Source organism: Halichoerus grypus, chromosome 9 (assembly GCF_964656455.1).
Source record: "Halichoerus grypus chromosome 9, mHalGry1.hap1.1, whole genome shotgun sequence".
In the NCBI taxonomy this organism is placed as follows: domain Eukaryota; kingdom Metazoa; phylum Chordata; class Mammalia; order Carnivora; family Phocidae; genus Halichoerus; species Halichoerus grypus.
The window spans coordinates 23,993,597-24,009,133 of NC_135720.1; positions in this window are offsets into that span (position 1 = coordinate 23,993,597).

A 15,537-nucleotide genomic window follows, 5' to 3' on the forward strand; every position below is an offset into this window, starting at 1 on the left:
GGAGCCAAGAGCTCGGGGCCCCACTCCTCAGTGAGCCTCCAGAGAAAAGCAGTCAGTCACTCCCATCTCCCCGGTCTCCAGCTGCACTCTGTGCCTACCTGGCCTGTGACCCAGCGTTTCTATCTCTGGCGCACGACCCCATGTGGAGTCTCCAAACCCAGCAGATCCCTGTGGTGCTCTCCCACGCTGCTCCTCCCGGGGGAGGAAGGGGAGTCTTCCCGGATCTGCCACTTTTGGGTCCCTGCTGCAAGAGCAGTGGCCCGACTGTGCCGCGGATCACAGTTTATGGCAACCCCGAGCTGAGAGCCCGCTCCTCACCTCTGTCCCTGCAGCCGGCTTCCCCGCTCTGATACCTGGAATTCTGCTGCACTCAGGCACCCCTGGTCTTCCTGTGACCCCAAGGGTCCTGAGACCACACTGTCCCAGTGAGGGTTCCACCCCCCGCTGAACCACTGGAGCGATGTCCCTCAGTGGAGCAGACTTCTAAAAGTTCTGATTTTGTGCTCTGCTGCTCTGTCGTTTGCCGGTAGCGGCCAACAGAGGATCCCTCCCCCACCATCTATCCTCCTGGGTATCACCTCGGATTCACTTCTCCGCACATCCTATCTTCCAGAAAGTGGTCGCTTTTCTGTTCAGAGAGTTGTTGTATTCTTTTCTTCGATCTCCCATTGAGTTCTTAGGTGTTCAGAATGGTTTGATCCCTATCTAGCTAAATTCCTGGGACCAGATGAAATCCAGGTCTCCTACTCTCTGCCATCTTGCTCCTCCCCCTTATATAGTAAACATTTTAAAGTTAATTATCAAATGATAGCATTTAATAGCCAGTTATATTCCACCTTTAGAATCTAAAGTAGCAAACATTGGTAGACTTAAAATAATCAATCCTGATAATAGTTATAATTTTAAGAACTCCAAAATGCTTTCTCTAGAAACCAAGTAATTTGACAAAATGTATCTATCAAAACCTATAAACCATATTTTAGTCCAATATTTCCATTTGAAATTAGCATATCTAATCAAATATTAGCTTGAGGTATTTTTTATAACAGCATTTTTTATAACAACAATCAAATATTAGCTTGCGGTATTTCTTTATAACAGCATTTTTTTCTTTAAATTTTATTTTATTATGTTATGTTAATATAACAGCATTTTCTATAACAGCATTTGAATATAACTATTCAAAATGAGCAAAAATCTTAAATACCCAATAATAAATAGAATGTCTATAAATGTTCTATTTAAATAATGGCATAGGCAGCCATTAAAGTTCATGTTCAGGGACACTTGGGTGGCTCAGTTGGTTAAGGGTCTGCCTTTGGCTCAGGTCATGATCCTGGGGTCCTAGGATCAAGTCCCTCAGCAGGCTCCTTGCTCAGCGCGTAGCCTGCTTCTCCCTCTGCCTGCCACTCCCCCTGCTTGTGTGCTTTCTCTCTCTCTCAGACAAATAAATAAAATCTTAAAAAAAAATTAAGTTTATGTTCACAGTGCATTTTTAATGACATGGTAAAAATCTTACTAGACAATTATGAGTAGAAAAAATGATATGTCCATACTGACTGTGGTAAATACACATACATCTGAATAGCAAAAAAAAAAAAAAAAAAAAAACAGAAAAAAGAACTTTTCTCTGATCCTATTGAGACTTGGAGGGTAATTATGGATGCTTGCTTGTATACTTCTCAAGTTGTCTGAATGATCATAAGTTAGTCTTAAAGTTGTCATCTTTGTTCTAGGATTAATACTCAAAGTAGTCATATAAGCTAGGATAACCCACATGAGATGATAAACAACTAGAATTATCTATGAAAATGTGTTTGCAAGGTTATATGTACTTAGATTTACTCATCAATGATTTTACTGGAAAGTGTATTAAATCAGTGGTCTTAGTTAACTTATTTGGTCTTTTTTTTTTTTTTAAGATTTTATTTTTATTTGAGAAAGAGAGAGAGTGAGCACAGGTGGTGGGGAGGGGCAGACAGAGAGGGAGAAGCAGACTCCTCACTGAGCAGGGAGCCAGACAACAGGGGTCAATCCCAGGACCCCAGGATCATGACCTGAGCTGAAGGCAGATGCTTAACTCACTGAGCCACCCAGATAACCCTACTTATTTGGTCTTGATGCTAATTTTCTACTAAAAATTAATAAACTTATATAACAGAAAGCATATATTATTTCATAGTTTTATCATGTGTTATCTTAGTTTCTCAATGATATAAAGGAGAGCTATTATGAGACATTAAAATAGTATCAAAGAATTTTTCCAGTTATCTGAACCTTAAGCCACTGGGTTTAAATATACAAATTAAAAATCACAAACCTTCCTTTGTGCAAAATTATCATAAAGTGAGTCTGTCCATATATGTCCATATTGTGGCAAGAAAAATAATTTTACTGGCATACCAAAATCCCTTATGACCCACAAAATTATTACTATCTATTTCTGAAAAGTAATTCTGATTTAGCACCATAGACCAATTTTCACAGGTTTTTAGTCTTTATATAAGTTCTCTCATATAGTGTGTATAATTTTGTTTACCATCTTTCCCTCATCATTGTATTTAGAAGTCATCCATGGTATACACATAGCTATAGATCATTATCTCAGTGTGTAGAGTATTCCTGTTATGAATATACTGAAGTTTATATGCAGTTCTAATGTCAGTAGATATTTAGCTTGCTATGTGTCACTATGTATATTTTTCTGAGTGTCCTTGTGCATGTATGTTGGCGCACAGGTCCATGCATATGTATATGAAATTGCTGGGTCATTAGGTAGGCACTCATTCAAATTCAGTAGAAAACAGCAAATAGCATTCAAAAGTGGCAATATCAGTGTATACTCTCTAACAGTGTATGAGAATACAAGGTTATCCGTAGCCTTATCTACACTTGGTATTAGCTGACTTGAATTTTAGCTGTTCTTGTTGACTACAGTCCTATCTGTCTCTGGTATTAGTTTGTATTACATTGAAACTAAGGAGTTTGAGCAAATTTTTTTGGGGGGGGCCACATTTGAGGTATCTAGTTAAGTCTTCTGGCCCATTCTTACTATCTTTTAATTGATTTGAAGACTTCTTTATATACTCTGGGTACAGGTCTGTTTTCAGATATGAGTTGTGATTATCTTCATCTTTTTGAGATTTGTCACTTTTTGACTTTGTGTGTGTGTGTGAGAGAGAGAGAGATAGAAATAGTCATTCCTTAATCTTAATTTAACTGTCTTGGTATCTGACTTTATGCAGAATTTATTTGTTAGGAATATGACCAGGTTTTCTGGTTGTTCTCATTGGGAGAGTTGAACTGAATCACCTTGTTAATCACTACCAGTATGTCTGTGTGTGTCTGTGTCTTTGTGTAAGTATGATTCCCTTGGTCCACATGAATATTGTATTATCCTAATAGTTCTTTCAGTATCTAGATTTCATGACCTAATCTGATCTTCACTACTTATCTAATCATAAATGTCTTCTGAACAAAGACAAAGTGGAGAGCTTAAGAACATCAAATGCATATCAATAAAGCATACAATACTATTTAAGCTTTAGTATTTAACAATGCATTATAACATAAATACCAGAGTATTTTTAAAATACAATACTCAAAAGTTCTATGTGTTAACTTTGGCATAAAACCCACTATAAGATGTTTAATATTCAAGAGAAATTGTTTTGATTACATAAGCTAAGTAAATTTATCTTGTTTTTCACTTTATGCCAATCCTTGTCCCTAATGATATTTAATTTTAATGAGCTGGATCTCTATCAATGGCTGTCCTCAGTCTCTCTCCATTTCTCACATACCTTCAAATCAGGGGTGCTAGTGCAGGGACTCTGATTAATTTCTTTAGTAATAACAACTCATGGTTAATATTTCAAAGAAATTTCAATATTGATTAAAACATTTCGAAGGCTAACAATTATGTAGCACAAGATGAAAGCCAACAGGAAATTATTGAAGTTTTGCTATGTGTTTGCTGATTATTGGAAGAGGTTAATAGAGGGGAAGCAGAACTTTAGCAAGGTCTGACTGCAATCCCAGGATAAAACCTAAAATCATCATGAGAGTCATACTTTTGTGTATTTTAGAGATAAATAATGCCACTGTAGGTTCCTGAAAAAAATCTTACTAAGAATTTGGTAAGCTTCTGAAGGGGTGTTAAATTGAAAGCAGGCTTCCCAGTGAGCTTGGAGCCCAATCCTTTAGTGACAATTCTGAAATTCCTCAAAAGGACATTCACACACAAGCCATCATTTTTTTTTAAATTATGACTATTATGCATTTAAATGAAAACTGACAATGTTCATAGTAGCTGTGAAACTCCTAATCAAATCATGCTAAACAATGATAATTATAGCATATTTCAAAATATGATAATATTCAGTACTTTTTCACATACTTTGAGCTTACTATGACTTGTTTATCCTTGCTGTGTTTTATAAAAGAAATGCAGAGCTGGACATATCAGTGCTCAGTGTTCCCCCTCCAAAAACACACATGCTCACACTCTATATTCTTTAACACATCTCAAGCATCATATGTTGAATAATCCAAAACATAAATAGTTATTTTCAGGCTGTGACAAGGTCTACAAGGGAAATTATTAAGTTCAGGGTAAGACATGTGTGCTTTCACTTGTAAAATATGAAAAGAAAGTGGGGTGAAATCTACTTCCATTTTCATGGTAGATGAATTCTATCCAGGGAACAGTAACATCTTAGTTTCCACAGTATTGGTCCTATATTTCAAAGAAAAATATCTGTTTCTGGATTTTCAAAACATAAAATTGATTATCAAACATAAAGTTCAGTTAGATAACAAGCCAGCAAATTTAGGATTAGGGTTAGAATTCTGCCCCTCCAAACCTAATGCATTGATTTAAAAGTCCCTTAAAAGAAGAAAATAAAAACAAAGCCATAGCAGGTAAAGGAGCAGGCAAACACCAGCCTTACCACATTTGTCAATGGGAATTTGGAATGATAGACCTTTGATTCAGAAGCAATATGGAAAAACAGAAGTATAATGGGTAATATCCCTGAGAAAAAGTATTAACAACCGCACATTTTGAGGAAAAAAAAAAAAAAGGAATGAGACCATGGGGAGTGTTAGTGGTCGATTTGAGTCCCCCACAAATTCATATGTTGAAGTCCTAACAGTGTGACCTTCTTTAGAAATAAGGTCCTTCTAGATATAATTGGTTAAAATGAGGTCCTACCGGAGTAGGATGGGTCCCTGTTTCAATTTGCTTGGTGTCCTTATAAGAAGGAGAAACATGGCCCAAAGTCCAGGTTCTCATGGCTTTTCCTTCTCCCTCCCCCTGCCCCTGCTTTCTCCCTGGCTAAGGGAGAACGTCTATTATTAGGTAGAAATTGGTGAAGAGGTAGAATTATCTCTTAATTAAAACCCGAAGTTCCTGGGACTTCCTGGAACTGGAGAAATAATGGAAGCCTGAAAGAAGCAAGGAAATGAATGATAGTTTGTTCTGTTTTAAGATTTATTTATTTTAGAGAGACAGTGCAAGCTGGCAGAGGGGCAGAAGGAAAGCAGGCTTCCCAGTGAGCTTGGAGCCCAATCCTACTGGGGCTTGATCCAGCTACCCAGAGATCATGACCTGAGCTGAAAACAAGAGTCAGATGCTTACCGCTTAACTGAGCCACCCAGGGGCCCCATGAATGATAGTTTTTAAATGGATGAAGTTCTAAGACATCAGATTTTAGAACAACATCAGGAAAAGCTTAATGATGAAATTACTCCTATTCAGTAGATGGTATGAAACTAAAAGCAGGTTAGTAAAGTGTAACCAAGTATCAAATAGGCTTTAAAAAGCAGCCATCATGTAGGATTATAGTTACATGAATTTTAAGATGCTTCCCAATCCATTGTTAAATTATTTATACAACAGCCTAATTAAACCCTATATTTGGCACTAGAAAATATCCAGAGACCTCACAAGGAACTAGAAGAAATTGATATGAGGTTTGTACCACTTGGATCAGTTTTGTTAAATTCCAGCAAGACAGGAAAACAAAAGGAAGGAGCAGGAAGAATGATATTGCTCTGAGAATGTTTTGCTTTTGTTGGCCTGAAAAAATTTGAATGATAAAACTTGCACTAATAGAATGATAAAAAAGAATAGCCATTTTAAATAAACCCTACCACTTAGATGTGGTGAAAAAGCAATGTATTTGATAAAATTGTTGTCCCTCACAAAACAGTATATCAAGGATTATCATATCATTTGTTTTCACTCAAATATACTCATTTCTTTCAATATAATCTGATGTGTGAGAGTATTTGGAGCACTATTCTAATGAAGATTGGAATTTGTTAGATTAGCCTAATCAGATTTCCTATCTTTTCATACTTCTACTTTCTATGGGTGGTTATTGCCTTTATTGTTGTTGGCAATAAGCTTGCTGTTTCAAAGATATAAGGTACTAGTTACTTGACATATTATTTATTTGTAGGGAAAAAAAAGTCTGTATAGTTTTGAAATTTACAGATCCACTAGTAATTAAAAAGAAAAAAATGAAATACCTGGGAAAATATCCCCTTTTAAAGAAAATATCAATCCTTTTCCTGTTAACAATTGTGAGACAAGTAATATAATGGAATATTTACTATAAAAATTCTCCACAGGATATAATCTTACAATCTTGTAAACAACTTGTTCTTTGTTTTTCTTGAATATTTTTATAATTATTAGATTATACATGAAAATAGTATCTTTATTCCTTAGTTTACTACTGCTTTTTGCCTTTTTATCCACAGTAGTCTTAATCTTTTAAATGTGGCATCATTGTTGTTTGCTATAGAAATGACTCAAAGAAATGTCAAAATATAGTCACACTCGATGTGGGTAGATTGACACAGTGATTCCTTATTCCATAGAGAAATATCTATTAAGTGTTTGATGTATATGTATTCAATGCATTTCATCAAATAGATTTACGAGTGAAGGTGCATTTTAGAAAAATGTTCATATTCATGAAAACTTTCAAGAGCAGAAAAAGAATGTGTGATTTCAGCATTGCTCTGCAGGTAACTGGAAAGGCTGAGTCAGGGGCTGGTACGGGGTGAATGAAAACACACAAGGCTTGCTTTCCCCTTTTGCACACAAGGGTCACCAGTGGAGCATGCGTGGAGATTTAGAAGTAAGACCCCCTTGTATTTTCTCAATTCTCCACATAGTTCCTCGGGAATATGAATGGACTTCGAGCTGTGAAACGTAGTGAAGAGTCAGAAGAATTTCTCATGACAAGGTACACAGCCAGACACTGTGGGCCTGCTGCAGACTGCATTTTTCATGCATGCATGGAGACAATGTTTAGACATGAATAGGCTTGAGTTAGTTGTTCTCTTCCTTCCAGAAAATTAGCTTTGGGATATCCAACCAGCATTGAATCCATACACATTTCTTGGCATAAAAGGGCAATTACTTTTTAACTCCAGAAAAGACAAAGTCTTCCTTTAAATTAAAGTGAAATAAAGGTTGAAATTAGCTATTTTAATGGAGCATAGCCCAAAGCATAATTCTATTAAGAATTCCTAGATTAACAATGTATGAAAAGTCCCCCAAATTTTCAAAAACAAACAAAAGCAAATGTCTTACCTCCTGTAAATTCTAACATAAATAGAAAAATAAATGAGGCAATTATTTAGTGATATATACGTATATCAAATCATCACATTGTGTACTTTAAACTTACTAAAATGTCAATATCACAAAGGTGAAAAAAATATATTTTTAAATGAGGAAAAACATGAGGTATTTTTGCTATATTTCCCCTTCTAGAAATCATTCACAGTAGAGCCTTTTTAGTGCTAGGTAAAAAATGTTTTAATATGGTTAGAATTGATGGGGAAATGGGAAAAATATTATGGTTCAGTTTTATCACATGTTAATGTTGCAAACTTAGTTTTAATATCTCTCCTTTGATTAAAAAAAAAAAAATATTAAGAATGTGAGAAACAAAGACCAAGATACAAGAAGTTAGGAAATACTGTTAAACTTTCCTCTTCATTTTCCTTAATCAGATAAAATTTTGGCCTTGTAAAAATACCACCCCCACCTTGATTTATGTTCATTTCTTTGTCTTTATAACCTAATTTATAACCTATTTTTTCAAGCAGGATTCAGGTTCCTGGACTTATTTCTCCACTGACCCTGTTGCCCTGTTTCTCCAGGGTTATTCCTCTTGCCAGAGAGACATTTGCTTGTTGATAGGATTACTTCTAGATCTTTTATTTTCTCTGGTTTCTCTGGTTTTGTCTGACAGCTTTCCCTTGCACCCTTTTCAGGAACAGAGAAAAATGTCTATTGTATATTTGGATGGATTTTTGCTATGAATTTGGCTGTGCTTAAGACTCCAAACTGTAAAGGATATATATAGGGATGTTTGAAACAAGCTCATTCCAGATAATCACAAAACTGTTTATATTAATTATCATTTTCAGATGAACACATAAGCTAGAATGCATGATATACCTAGCTTACAACATAAAGCATTGGAAAAATGTTTTGAATGTGTTATTTTGATTATATTTTTAACAATGTCTGAATTGGACTTTAGAAATTACACATTATTACCTGATATGCAAACTTTATATTGAGGAGGGAAAAGCCTTTGTTTTGGCAAATAGAATTTGATCATAGATAATTTTTAATTCTTCCATAAGAACAATAGGTTTTTTTAAATTTTATCTTATTATGTTTTGTTAATCACCATATATTACATCGTTAGTTTTTGATATAGTGTTCCATGATTCATTGTTTGCGTATAACACCCACTGCTCATTGCAATACGTGCCCTCCTTAATACCCATCACCAGGCTAACCCATCCCCCCACTCCCCTCCCTTCTAGAACCCTTAGTTTGTTTCTCAGAGTCCATATTCTCTCATGGTTCATCTCCCAATCCGATTTCCCCCTCTTCATTTTTCCCTTCCTAAGGAACAATAGGGTTTTGTAGCTATTTATTTAAGATTATATTCTTTGGCCTCAAGGATTACAGATGAATTTTTAAAGATTTATTTATTTTAGAGAGTAGGGGGAGGGGCAGAGGGAGGGAGAGAGAGGGAAAGAGAGAGAGAGAAAGAGAGAGAGAGAGAGAGAAAGAGAGAGAGAAAATCCTCAAGCCGACTACCCTTGAGTGTGGAGCCTGACTCCATACTGATCCCAGGACACTGAGATCAAGACCTGAGCCAAGACCAAGAGTCGGACACTTAATAGAATGAGCCACCCAGGAGCCCCACAGATGATTCTTAAAATGAAAATATGTAAAAGAGAACTTACTCTATATTCAAATAGTGCTTAAATATCCATTAATTATTCAAAATTCCATCATTTGGTATGTTTTTATTCATAAACGTTCTTAGTTTTGTTTATATATGTCATATTTAAAGTGACACATCCAAAATTAACTCTTCTGCAAGTGTAAGAATAGTGTTCTAGAAGCACATTATTTTTCTTTTTGAAGATTTTATTTATTTTTTGACAGCGAGAGAGGGAACACAAGGAGGGGGAGTGGGAGAGGGAGAAGCAGGCTCCCGCTGAGCAGGGAAGCCTGATGGGGGGCTTGATTCCAGGTCCCTGGGATCATGACCCAAGCCGAAGGCAGATGCTTAACAACTGAGGCACCCTGCTGCCCCCTAGAAGTACATTATTTTCATATCAGTAGCTTAAAGGATTGAGTATCAGTGATATTTTCAGGGTAACGTGGAGACAATGAAAAGGATGGTCAAAGAATGAGGAGACATGTTTGGGGATGTGAGGAAAAAGCTTCAGTAAAGGAGATTATTTAAAAGAACCTACTAAGGAAAAGAAAGGAAAAAAACTACAAAAGTGGGGAAAAATTAATTACATATATATAGAAATATCTTTTTGTGTCCTAAGCTTAGAATTTCTGTCTCACTTGCTCTCAAACTCTTAGCTAAGTAAAAGCCTTACAGTAAAATTATTACTAATCTTCTGGCCTGGGTCCATTTCCAATATAACAACAAATGTGTTGCTAGCTGCTTTCTCATTTATATCGGTACATATTATGATGAATAGTCTACTTATGCCATCCACTTGGCCAAATTTCTAAGTTTGAATATTCTCACTTGTTAATCTAGTTTAATAGGAGGAATCAAACATATTTTGTTGGTCATTGTAGAAAAAACTATGCTACAGTATTCTGGTAAAATTGATTTCTTTACAGAAAAATCACTGAAATTGCAGGTAACACAGAAAAAACTTTAGTCCTCCTATGTTCTGAGCCTAAAAACAAATAACATTATCTGTTGTCTCAGGCTCATTTAAGATCATCTTGAAACTTAAGCTCAAGGGATTTAATTTAAAACGGAATATAAAGATCTGTAATATGGGTGAACTCTCACCTTGTCTATCTTGATTCAAAAATTAAGCATATTTTTTCAGTTATTAAAATTAGATTATTAGTCCACATTAATGGTCTGTTTTGAATGTAAGATGTATAGACAGGGCATTATATGTGAGGAAAAAGAGGCATATAATAGTGTTGCAAGTTCGGACTTTGAAGATTGATTTGGATTAAATTGTAGCTCAGGTTCTCCCATATTCTGTGACCTTTTAAAAAGGTTTTAAACTTTATTTCCATGTTCTCGTTACATCACAGTAAATGATGGTCCTACTTCATTGGCTTGCCATGGTAAATTGAATGCAATATGCCTGTCCTAGTGTCTGGCACATAGTACAAACTCAATATATTTTAGCAACTGTTACTGTTTTAAAATGAAGATTTGGGGTAAATTCAACAACCATTTTGTCAAAATGGACCCAAGACAAATCTTGGATAATGTTTCAAGTTCATATTAAAGTCCACTTTCTGTTGATTAGTTATATGGTTCTGTATTTTTTCCATTTGTTCCTAAAAATAGAAAGCTTATTTCAGCAAATACAGTAACTGCGTTCTTCCCCAGTAATTTTCCTTAGAAACTGCCCTAATCCAATGTCTGTTTTGTTTTTTTAATACCATATCCCAAGGGCAGCATCGCTAACCATTAGGTTCAGCTTTCTCGTCTCCCCGTGACATCACTTCATCCAGACCTATAGCTTTAAAACGGGATAGTTTCAATAAACGCCCCCACATATCTGCAGCTTGATCTCCTGGAACTCGGGTACTCTGCGCTGAAATTCTGTGTACTGTGTCCCTGTCAAAAACCTATCAGTCCCTATTTTATATTGTAATGGTCTTGCTTTGAAGTCCTTGCATAATGGCCATCTGTCTATATATTCATATCCTCTTCTTCACCTGATGTTTTATAGACTACTGGAAACTTAATTTTTGTTCACTTTTCAAAGCTCAGAAAAGTTCTACCCTATTCTAAAGGTTTTTTTCTGATTTCTCTAACCCATGTTTATCTATGACCCATCTGCTGCAGACAGGATCATAATTGTACACTCTTGTGACATGGTCTTGTGTTGCTCGCTTAAATTTTCCTTTTGGTCTTCATATACATCATAAACTTATTTCTTCAATTCCTTGCTATCCTAGATTTCATTTCAGACCAACTGTATAAAATAGGGAAAACCTCACTGGAGTTCTATAGGAAATATAATTCATTATATGGATGGTCTATTATGTTTTTAACTACTTTGTGTATGTGAACTAAGAATATTCTAGATGCTCATTTTTATTTACTAGTTTGCTTAAAGAAGTAAAGGAGACAAAGGATTGAATCCAAGAGGCATTTTGGGAATAGAATTATTGGCTATGGCTAAGAAAAGGCAGGAATTATGGATAGTATTTCTAAGGTTTCTGGCTTGGGTGACAGTTGAATTACAAAGAACCACAGGGAGAAATGGATGCAGATTCTAGCCAGGATAGAGCATTTTGATAAATCCTGGGATTTGTAGGTGTGGGTGGAGCTGTGACCAGCAAAGACCTTCAAAGACCATCTTTAGCTGGTGAAGCTGTATACATGGACTGTGAGGAGCCAGCCCCAGCAGGAGGCATAGTTTCTGTAAAACACAATTACACTCTGAGTAGGGAAAGTAGCTGATGTCAGAGCTTTATTCCACTGATATTTCAGGCCCACAGCCAAGGTAGCATTCTTATGCAGATTGAGCCCTGAAATTGTGCAGTGAACCTGAAAGCAGTACAAGAAGAGTGAGTGAGCCTCCTTTCAGAACAAGCCGTAGCAATTCAGCTGCTGGGAGAAATTAACTCTGGACACTGATCCTCTTTCTGAGTGAGGAAATACTGATGAAAAGAACCCTATGCTGAGCTATAAATACACACTCACACGCACACATGTGTGCACACACGGGACGATTCTCATCTGTGACAAAATTTCCTGTAGATTTTTTGTATTTTTAAAGCAGAAACATTTGGTAAGCAGAATGAGTGAAGATTTAGGAAAGTTCATTTAGTAATTGAGGCTCAGTCTGCATGGTTGTTAGCCACCCAAAAACGAATTCTTTATAATTTAGTGAAAAGGGCTCTTGTCTCTGAAAATTATGAGATTTCACAATGTGGTGGTAAATTTACTCTTAGAGAAAAACCCATCAGAAGAAGATGAATGCAGTCAGAGTCATGATTTAAAATATCATGGAGGGAGCATAATCATAAAATGTGTATGCATATATGTCAACAAAATGAAGCAAAGCTTTATGGAGGTTACCTCTAGATGGAATTCCTCGTATTGTTAAAACTTATTTTCTCCATGTTGCAAGTTACTTTTTATATAACCATTATTTTATTACCATATAAGATGATATGTATATGTGTGTGTGCACATATATATGAAATGAATGAAAGCTGAAAGAGCAAATGACTTAACAAGCACATCTATTTCACAAAAATGTGAAAGATGGGCTTTATTTCAATAAACTCAATTCCCTAGGCAAATAGTACAGATACATAGTTATACTTTTCAAATAATTTATCCTATGCTTACATATTTGAAAATCTTCAAATGTATAAGTTACAATTCAGTTGTTTGCATTGCTAACTCCTTCTGTTCAGATTTCTGAAATTCTTTCTTATGAAAAGTAATAGGTCATGATTCACCTGGATGGTTTTTGATAGGGTATACTAAAGTCAATACTAAATCTTATTTGAGCCCCATGGATGGATGGCTTTATTTATCCACAAGTACCACTTCAGAGTGGTTTGGATGCTAAATGAGTAGTTCATTTCTACTTGCTAAACTTTCATGAGTCAGTGAATGCCCCATTAACTCCTGGGGACATTATTACTCATTCTTCCTAGAATCAAAACTGAAATAGTCCATAGCTGCTTTTTATTTACAGTGTGGTGTTCATTCAATTATGAATGTTATATTGTCTACTGTAATTGTTAGAAAATCTACTCCTATTCCCTTTGCCCCACTTTTTTTCCCCCTTTATCATTGTTGGTCTCTTGATAAATTACCATATTAATTGATATAATGGGTAAGCTAAACCACAAGAATGAGACAGTCTTCAAAATTATGGTCTTTCAATACTTTACAATTGCCATATTTGACACACATGAATTTCTACATATATAAAAATTTTAAGTAATTTTTACAATGGAAAAATCTTAAAGCATTATTTATAGACAGATACTTAGTAATCATACTTTAAAGTGCAGGTTTTATAGTTTTAAATAAGTTTTCTTTATCAACTGAATAAAACTGAAGTAGAAATACTTAAAATTTCCAATTAGAAAGAAATCTATTTAACACTTCAAATTCACACATCAAACTTCATGTAAAAGACCCATGAAATGTTCTGTATTTTCTGAAAACTGTTATCTTATGAAATTTTGATTTATATTTAATTATAAACCACAGTATAAGGTTTATAAAAACTGGTATTTAAGTAGTATTTATAGTTGAGAAATTTAAAGCTGAGGGAAACTCAGTTTACCATTGGTACAAACTTTTTTTTTAATAATTTTATATTTGCTACAGTAAAGCTATATAGAACACTAAGCATAATGTTGGGTTTTTATGACATTAATGTATTGTAATAATATTATACTTTCATGTGTTTTCAAGTGGGCTGTGACTTATAAATAAATTAATATTGTCTTTTTTAAATGGTTATGAAACAATAGTAAACTTTCACATCCAAAGTAAACTTTCACATACAAAGAACTATAATATATTTAAAGCATAAAATCTATATAAGCTACATACACTGACCTCTGTGCACAAAATATATGCAAGTAATTTTAAAATAAATGTCCTAAGTAATCACTAATGACTCAAAAAATCAAATGAGAAGGGTTATTTAGGAAAAAAACGGTCATTGCATAATTTTGTATCAAAACTAATGGAATAGATTTGAAAGTTTTTCTCATGCAAGCATTCGATTTTCAAATTAATCTATTTAAAATGAAATAAGCAAATGAACTAAATAAATACTCATATCAAGAAACCAAAAATACTGTAATTAAATTATTCTAAGGAAAACAAGTAGAAAGAATAAAGTATTTTGAAAAGGCTAATACTCTAATAACCTTGCAATTTTATCCAAGAACAAAAAAAAAATAAAAGATAAAAGAAAATGTATTAGTGATATATAAAAGGATTTACTAAGATTAAACAGAGATAAATATTACATTAAAGAATACATGAATCTGTTAAAGTGTTTGGAAATGACAGGAAATTCAGATCAAAGTGGCTTAAATATCTATTGGCACACAATAATTGAAAAATACTGGGGTTGAGTTGATTAGAGGAATTTTAGGTTCATAGGATTAACATATCTTCAGTGCCTGCTTTTTCTCATTCTCTCAGCTACACACATCTTCCATATATTTCATTCTTAGAGAAGTTCTCTCCTTATAATCTCAAAGTCACAGTAGCAACTTTAGCTTGGTTTCATCCCATGTTCAAACCCTATTAGAAGAGTACCTCTGCTGTCCTTGCAATCCAAGAAAAAGTCTCACCATCTCTCACTGGATGTGATTGAGTCAAATACTTATCATTGAAATAATCACTGGGCCCAGTGTAATGAGAAGCTTTATTGCTTGTATTTTAACCACATGGGTTGCTCCAGAAGTGGATTTGGAATCAACTTTAAGCCCCTTAACTAAGATTGAAGAAGGGGTGTTTTCTTCAACGCAAAATCAGGATGGTAAGGTTAGTCAATAATAGAAAGGAAAATAAGTGCAAAGTGGTAAAAACAAAAATATGTTGTTTTTAATGTATATGTTCTAATGTGTTTATTCATTCAAAAATATTGGTTAAGTGGTTACTATATACCAGGTATTTTGTCAGGGTCCAGTGATAGCAAAAATCACAAGACCTATACTGTTACACAGTCCATATTACACTGGGTTTAGTGTTATTTGAATAATTAACATTTCAGTATTACTTAATGTTAGGAAAACTTAAATTACCTAAATTTTCTTAGCAAGACGTTCCAGTACCTTGAATAATTAAAAAAAAAAATCCTTTCATAGTGATGTACTTTTCAGTATCATAGTTACTGATCAATGTTAAAAATGGTTTGTCAAAACTTAGTTGTTGCAGTTTTGTATGTAGTAACAAATTATTAGAAATATCCAAAAAGTCCATCAAG